Raw genomic sequence first — 8,760 nt, forward strand, 5'->3', positions numbered from 1 at the left:
AAGAACGAAAAAAGAATTGAAGCTAAAACAAACAGCTTAGAAGTAATTATTTGATAGGAGACACTCAATATCAAGGAGTCTCTTTTCCCTGACCAAAAAACTAATCTTCATATAACAGAAGTAGGTACACCTTTGGTTAAAATCAAGATTATTCTGATTATTTCCTGACTGCATAAAAACTTGCAGCTTATTTTGCGCTGCTCTGGGCATTTAGAAAAATAGAATTTCAAGTGTTATTTATTGTCACTACTTCCATTAAGAACCACACAAACAGCTTAGGACCTTCTGGTAAAATGTGGATGCAACAGAATTGGAGAGCAATGCATTCTTGTAGGGATGAGAAGGGCTCTCCCAAAAAACTCTTCAAAGAAACATTTTGCCATGCACGGCAAGGGGTAGGAATGAGGCAGTCTTCAAGGTCTCCCCCAACCCAAACCATTCTGGGATTCTGTAAATGCAGACCAGAGGCTTAACTCAGTCTCTGTGAGCACCACACAGAAACCACAATGAAAAACACAACCTTACAGCAGCTGTGTGGTCCTGGCAGGTTTAATTTTCAAAACAGTAAAATTATAAAATTCAAATGATTTGCATGGGACTTGGAGAATTCAATAGCATGCATCTTTTGGTGGAGTAACTAGATCCCTTTCATCCTAAAGCTTCAGGTCCCATATATGCAACTGAGCATAAGCAACTTCCTGTCCCAAACTACTGGTTTACATAAATTAGTTTAGACAAGGTACCATTCATCTCCAACAATTTTCTATTTTTCATACCAATCAAATCCAGAGCCCTGTGTAGGGCTATGCTTCAGGGCACTCATGCCAGCTGGAGAACCAGGCAACTGGTCTCAGGTGTGAGAAGATGATGGCCCTCATGAGCTGTGGAGTGTCTCCATCCCTCACCCCAGCTCCCAAACCAACAGCACTGTCACACACTGGTTGCCTTTCTTTTTCCCCAAATGCATAAAGAAGAGTTATTTATTAAGTTACAGCCTCAGGGCTCTCACATACACATGACCAATTCAGTTCTTATTCCTAGTTTTGATTACTACAGCAGCAATTTTTGATGTGCCATCAGCAGGTGGGATGCTGTTCCACTGGATGGAAAATGATGGAAAATGATTTCTCAATTGACTGAGAAAAATCCCCAGCTCCTGGACCTCTGGAAAACTTCCACTACCAGCCGGCATAGTCAAATCTTAGATTAACTTTAAACTCTAGCAGCATCACTCCAATTAGCCAGGGCACAAGACAATCTAAGTTATCTTCATCCTCTTGAGCTAAACCTCCAGCTCTCCACGCAGGAACATGCTGACTTCGTGGCTGAAACATTCAGTTATCTGCAATTAATGGGTGGCTCCTGCTGAAGAACATCAGTGACCTGCTCTGGAGGGAACAGCAGAGTCTGCAACAGTGACAAGACAAAACACAAAATATCCACGGCTCCAGTAAAGCAAAGGTGACTTGCTTGTCTGGCTGGTGGAAATGGAGAGACTCGCCTGGAGATGGAAAACACCTCACCTGATGAAGCATCTTCCCTTCTGCCTCAACTTGGTATCATCTGGGGTTATTTCTCCTTCCACTGCTGGCCCTCACCTGTTCCCAGCCCTACGCTCTTTCTCATTCCTTCTGCTCCAGCTGCACATAAAGGAAAAAGCTTATGCTTGAAGGCAGTTTTTGCAGCATCGAGGGTCAAGTCTGCTGCTCAGTGCCCTACACACCAGCAGGCCTCCTCACACCATCCCTGCACCACAGCTTTGCATTTCTCAACAGAGACCACAGGATTTTGAAAGACACCCTCATCACGCCTTCTGCCCTTCAGAGGTTCTCCAGTGACTTATAAAATTTCACCATTCTCAATGCAAACTGTTACAGCCACGTTAAGTCTTCAATCCCTTCAGCAGCAAAGCCTTTGCCACTGCAAATCTATTACATTTAGTGAGTCTGTGTAATTGGGTTGCAACTCCAGCTTCCATCCAAAAGCAATTGCTGTTGTACTAGAAAATCAAAATATACTGCCAATTTAAGGTTTAGTTGTCATGTTGAAACATTCAACATCTCCCACTAAGGCAGGAACCTTTGTCATGCTCAGGCAGCACAAAGAATGGCATTACATCCCTTCAGCAGAATTTACCTCCACAACCTGTATTTTCAAATATTTAAGCCACTGAAAAATGGAAACACCAACACTTCCAGATGCACAAGGACCTGGAATTCTTTGGCTTCTCTACTCACAGTAGTTTCTTATGTTAGAGAAGCATCTATGTTTTTACTAGAAAGATGTAAAATTACTCCATCACCTGGAAGCCTGTTGTAAACAACCCCTTCCTCCAAGTCCTACAGAAGGACAGGCCTTCCACAGAGAGTGGCTGGAGAGTGCTGCTGGGAGATTTCTGCCCAAGTCCAATGCCTAACAGAAGACCTTTCCTTGGGCTCAAAATACTAAGAAATGTCATTTCTCAACTGAAGGTCAGGCACGCGTGCAGCCCCCCACGTTGTGATCCTTCCTCTCCTAGAGGAGAGCCCGTACAGTGTTACTGTAGCACATTTCCTCCCGGAGCCGGGGAAGTTTCCGAGGAAGGCACACGGCTCAGTGGATACTTAGAATCCCTGGCAAACACCTCGAGCCGAGCTGCGGGCACTGCGGCAGCCCCCAGGCCGCAGACCCGGCCTGTTTGAACACACGTCCTGAAACCTTTGGTTCTCACTCCACAAGATATGTAGAAAAGCTGGGACCATTTGCCATAACTTGAGAAGAGCCGCCAAATCCAAAGGTTGTGGTCATTACACATGGTAACCTTTATGGAAAATGCCAGGTTTGTTCTTTGTGGTTGTTTTCTCATATAGGAAATACTGAAAGGTGCCTCAGCTAAAGATCCAGTCAGAACAACACACAATAATTGCAAAACCAACAAGAGGCACGGTCTTTCTTCTATGAGAGGTTTTACGACAATAAAACCTCTGAGAAAGTTTTAGAAAAATAGAAATTCAAATTCCCTACAGTTCCCGGCAAGGGGAATGACCAAAATGCGCCTACGAGGAGGCTGAGGGGTTATGGGGAGACAAAGCTCATCAAGCTCCAAGCTGCTGCCAGGATGCAGAGCCACAGAAGAGATCTGTCCTTCCATTCCCCAAAGCAGCGGGAAGGAATCAGAGCCCCGAGCTTGCTGAGATGGTTTTAAAGTAGCTGAAATTTAGAGAAACGCAGCAATCACACGGAGGAAACGAGTAAAGAGCCTTTTTCCGACTGGTTTAAGAGCCACGGAGGACTCGAACAAAAGCGAAACGTCAACGCGCCCCGGCTGACACGGCACAAAGCCGTCACCGCCCGCATGAGGTCAGGGCTGAGGGACCGGCTCACACAGCGGCCGGACCGCGGGCAGCTCCCGCGGCTGACAGCGCTGCCGGCCCCGCCGCGCTCCCTCCCGGGCCGGCCCGAGCCGCGGCCTGGGAGCGCGGCCGAGGCGGCTGCGGGCCGGGCAGGGTCGGCTGCGCGCCGGGCGCTGCGGGGCCGCAGGCCGCGGGCGGGCTCATCCGCCGCACGCTGACAGGCTCCTGCCGGGCGCCCCGGCACCGCCGGCGCCGCCGAAACGCCCCCGGCCCCGCCGCGGCCCCGCCGCTGCCCCGCCGGCGGCGCGGGCCCGGCACCGCTCCGCGCCCCGCCAGGCCCCGCCGCCCCTTCCCCCGCGCCGCGGGCTCGGCCTGAGCCCCGCCCGGGCCGGCCCCGGCCCCGGCGCTCCCGCCGCCGCCGCCGCCGCGTCCCGACCCCCGCCCCGCCCTCCCCTCACCTGGACCCGCCGCCGCCGCCGGGGGCGCGCGCGGGGCCGCGGGGGCGCGCGGGGCGGGGGTCGCGCGCGGCCCGGGATCCAGCGCCGCTCCGCCGCCTGCGCCGCGCACGTGACCCGCGCGCGCCTGCGCCCGAGCGCGCGGGGGCGGGGGGGGGCACCGCGACCCCCGGGCGGGCCCCGGGGACAGCGAGGGGACACAGCGGGAACCGGCACCGGAACGCAGCGGGGACAGCGAGGGGACACAGCGGGGACACAGTGGGGACCGGCACCGGAACACAGCGGGGACAGCGAGGGGACACAGCGGGGACACAGCGGGAACCGGTACCGGAACACAGCGCGGACACAGCGGCACCCGCCCCGCTCGCCGCACGGCAGCCCCGCCGCGCCCCCGCCACAGGGACCCCGCTGGGCTCCCCCGGCACGGAAGAGCTGAGGGGACCCGCGGTGGCGGCTGCTTCTGGGAGTGCGGACAAACTGTCTGCCGGGTGAAGCTGCAGAAAAAATAATAACTGGGGCCTTTATAGGAAATTTCCAGGAAATTAGGTTTTTAATTCGGATGAATTTTAATTCAGAACATTTCATCCAAAGGTCTCCGACTCTTTGAACATCACTGAATTATACGTCATTCTACCAGCGGGGAGGTGGGGAAGAAGCCAGGGAGGGACCTGGTGTGGACTCAGCAAAGGCCACAATGCTGAATTTTAATAAAAATTCCATTAATGTGATTAATGAACAGGCCCATGGGCCCAAAATCCCCAGGGGGCAATGCTAGATCCCTAAAATCCATAAATCCCCTCAGCACAGAGGGGTTCCACAGCTGAAGGGACCCTCACAGGGCACACAGCCCTTTGGCTTGTCTTTTTACATCCTTTATGAATATGAGAAATGATCAATACAAAACTTCTGCAATGTCTGGTTTCCTGCCCATGGTTGATGTGGCAGAAAGCTCTTGCCTGGCACTGGGGAAGAAATGACACACGTGACAATTCCTATTTCAGGATGGGAAAACAATCAAAAGTCCTTTATGGGAAAAATAAAGACTTTGTTCCTACGGAAGCACATGTGATTGAGCAGGTTCAGTGGCCTGAGGAGGGGTTTCAGGAGAGTTTGTGCAGCTGGAGCCAGCCCTCACAGCCACCCTTGGCTTCCTGTGGAATACTGCTGGAAAAAACAACGTAAAAAAGGGAATTTTTTCATTTTAATTTTTTATTTTGTAAAACCTTTTAAATACAACAAACCCACATCTCATCGGGCATTATCGCTTGCAACATAGAGAAAAAACACTTTTTATGAATTCACATATAACTACATTCCACAAAGCCCACCAAAAAAAATATTAATGTCATGGTCAGCACAGGACTCATGTGGAGCATTGCCTCTGCTGGTGTGTCAGAGCTGCGGGCACAGTGCCCCTCCCTGGCTGTGCAGGGGGTGAGGAATCCTTCACTGCTCTGCTCCTGCCTTTTTGTGCCTTCCACAGCCCCTGGGGAGCAATTCCAGCACCTCTCCAGTGTGCTGAGACAGGGGCAAAGCCCCCCCAGCCCTGAGACCCTGCGGGATGTCAGGTGTGAGGAGATGGGGATCAGTCCCAGAGAGGAGCATTCCATTCATCTGATCATCCCTGGCAGTTTCCATTTGCCTTCATGAGGATGATTCCCAGGCCTTGCCTAGTTCTGCTCCTGGGTTTTGGGACTGGCTGGAAACCCAAGGAAGCTGAGTGAAAATTTCTTTAGTACCAAGAATTAACCTTTCTTTCCCAAGTGACTTGTTTTCCTTGTTTCATGAGACTCTTCTTAAACCTGCTGCACTGAACTTCCTTGTCCAGCCTCATCCTCCCCAAAAAGCAACCTCCAACAGAGAGACAGCACTGCTTCCAAAAAGCTTCCAAAACTTCCCACTCCTGTTGCTGTTCTTGTCATGCCAGATTGTCCCTCAGATTCCTGGCTTGTTTGGTTTTATCTGTATTATGCACATTAGTACCAGGCACGTCTCAAAATCCCTCAGCAAACAAGAACAAGCCAAATGCTATTTTCCAAAACCTTACTTTTCTGGAAGCACAATACTGAGGTGTCCCACCAAGATCTGCTCAAGCCATCCAAGTGCTGTGGCTTTCTGTTCTGGGATTGAGGGATCCCACAGGGACAACTCCCCTGTGCCTAATCACAAAGGGAGTTTGCAAACAAGCCCTCCCTTCCTTAGCAGCCTGAGGCCTGAACATCCACCTCACTCTTCAGAGCACGCTGCTTCCCATGGCTTCTGATGCTTCTGCTCACTGCTGGGAAAGACCAGAACTGCTTCAGTCTCCACATAATTAAAATTAACCCCAAATCTCTTAGAACAGCCTTGCCACAAGGGTAAGGAAGCAAAAGCAAAGGGGAGCTGAAGGGACACCAGGGTGACAGGACACAACCAAAGACTTTTTGAGGCATCTCTGCTGGACACTGGCAGTTGAAGGACACCCAGGTGGCCTTGGCACCCGTTGGCAGAGGGACAAGGGGGCAATGTGATGTGGAGGGGGGAGAGGGAAGAAACATGGGGCAGCTCCAGACATGCCAGATCACATCCCTGTGCGCTGCAGGCTGAGCTTACTACACAGCCTGGGTGTTCCTGGGTCTGCCCAGGCTCTGCACAGCATAAACAACACAGGAGCAGCTGTGGCTGCCCCATCCCTGGCAGTGCCCAAGGCCAGGTTGGACAGGACCTGGAGCAACCTGGGATAGTGGAAGGTGTCCCTGCCCAGGGCAGGGGCTGGAACTGGATAGTCTCTAAGGTCCCCTCCAATCCAAACTATTCTGTAATTTTTTTGTCATTCTGTTTGTGGAACTCATCCAGGAGCAGACCCTCAGTTTGCTTGGGATGCTGAAGCTTTGCTGCAAAACAATGACACAGAATGAGACCAGAGCTCCTGCAGGGAAGGAGGGCTACCTGCAGCAGAGACAGGTGTTTAACTGCCTCATTGTCCACAACAGAACACAAATGCATTTGATATCATGACAATCAAAACTGTAGGTTTATTTACCCTCATTTTCATATGGCAGTGTTTTCAAATGACAGGTATTACACAGAAAAATGACTTGAACACGATAATTTCCCTCTAACACTGGTACAGTGCTCACTTGGAGAGAAGGAAGGGAGATGTGTTGCACTGCAGTCACTCTCACTTTGGATCTGGTGTTTTGTTAAACTGTGAGTGTGGTGAGAAAGAGAGGTGGGCAGTTGGCCACAGGTGAGGCAGGGTTGCACAGGAGTTTATCTCTCCTCCTCCACTCCGAGGACATGGAAAGGTGGAACCTGCTGGCTGGGGAGTCCTGCCTGGGCCAGAACACTCCTGGTGGGTGAAGGTCCATGGCTGCCCAGGAGCTGTTGTAACACAGGACACTCCCCACAGGAGCCAGGGTCAGCCCTGCCAGGACAATCTGCACCTCAAAGTGCTGTGACCACTGCTGAGCCCTTCGAGGGCAGCACGTGTCAGGGCTTTGCTGCTCCTTCTCCACCTGCCCTCCACACAAGTGTGCTTCATTTCTACCGGTGGCTGCCCCTCTGAAACCAGCTCTGCCTGGCATAGCTTTCCTTTCTGTGAAAAATGCGTATTTTGTGATTGGCTTTTCACAAACATTAAAGTGAATGTTATATGTGTTGTGTTAGAAAGTAATGCTGTATTACTCCCTTAAGTAGTATGTTACATATAGTTTTAGGTTATAAAAATGTTAAAATAGAAACAGTGCTATGTAAGATACTTTTTTTAAAGAAAAGACTTGCAGCGAGATAGCAGCCACAGGACACCTAAATTTTTCAGAGCTAAACAATTTATTGCTCTTATCAGAAGAAATGAACTTCTTCCCGCCTCGAAGGCGCTGTTAAGATTCAGAGGAAGACGTTGAAGATGACCAGACAGAATCCTGTATTTGAATGGAATTTATGCATCATGTATGAAGTGTATGAATGTGAAACAGGTTATTGTTTTTAAAGGTTAATCCTCGGTTAATGGGTGTCCCTTTTTGGGCTCATGCTGCCCAGAAAAATGTACCCTGACATCTGTGACTCTTTGTCTCTATTGTCTCATATTGTCCCCATTCAAATTGTCCAAATTTTTATTACTCTAATTGTATTACTATTTTAAAAACCATTTTATTACTATTAAACTTTTAAAATTTTAAAAACAACTTATTGGCGTTTTTCACACTTTCCCTGCCTAGGGGCCATTTTCCATCACTGAGCTATGGAAGAGCTTTCCAAAGCCACTGGAAACGCCTGGGTGCTACAGGAGCTCTTCCTGCTCCGTCTGATTCTTCGCAAAACTTTACAACCCCTGCGTGGTTTGGAAGTTGATAAAAGCGATGCAGGTTCGTTCGCAGGGTGTTTGCTGAGGCCTGCGTGTCCCGGAGCAGCCCCGTCGGGCCGGGCAGCAGCGGAAGGGGGCTCTGAGATGATCTGGGCGCAGTCTCCAGCGGGTACCCGGAGGGTGACCCGGCCGGCCGGCACTCGGTGGCACTTCCAGACTTGCTGCCCCAGCTGAGGGACCCCTCAGGTGACACTGGCAGAGCTGCAGGACGCCGGTCATCACCGCTGGGACGGGCACCCGGAGCTCCTGGCCCAGCAGCGGCTGCTCCGTGCCCTCCCTGCCCCGGCGGTGCCCTGGGCACGGGCAGGACGCGCTGCCGGAGCTGCTGCAGTGCGGGAAGAGCCGCTGTGCCCAGGGCTGCCCACAGCCGTGCCCGGGGTGCCTCGGCCTGTGCCCAGCCATGGCAGCAGGGACCGGGCACCCCGGGCACCCCGGGCACCCCGGGCACCCCGGGCAGCCCAGCACCCCTGCCCGCCCGCAGCGCCGGGAGCAGGGCAGGCTCCGGCCCCGCTCCGTGCCGGGCCACACGCGGGACACTGAGGGAACAGGAGGGCACAGCCCAAAGGCCAGAGCATCCTCATCCTCATCGTCACCCTGCCGCAGGAGGGCAGGGCTGGCTCCTGCTCTG

The 8,760-nt window shown here is 52.0% G+C and overlaps 1 protein-coding gene across 5 annotated transcripts in view; it reads right to left on the bottom strand.

The window, feature by feature from the left end:
* Nucleotides 1-3,851, bottom strand: part of NCOA6 (nuclear receptor coactivator 6) — a 44,799-nt gene extending 40,948 nt beyond the window's left edge. For all 5 annotated transcript variants that reach the window (XM_054516623.1, XM_054516625.1, XM_036395908.2 and 2 more), the window contains exon 1: nt 3,791-3,851. The gene's annotated coding sequence lies outside the window, so the exon portion shown is untranslated. The remainder of the gene's footprint in view (nt 1-3,790) is intronic.
* Between the last annotated feature and the right edge of the window lie 4,909 nt (nt 3,852-8,760).

The sequence above is a fragment of the Molothrus ater genome, chromosome 17 (genome assembly GCF_012460135.2).
Source record: "Molothrus ater isolate BHLD 08-10-18 breed brown headed cowbird chromosome 17, BPBGC_Mater_1.1, whole genome shotgun sequence".
NCBI lineage: Eukaryota > Metazoa > Chordata > Aves > Passeriformes > Icteridae > Molothrus > Molothrus ater.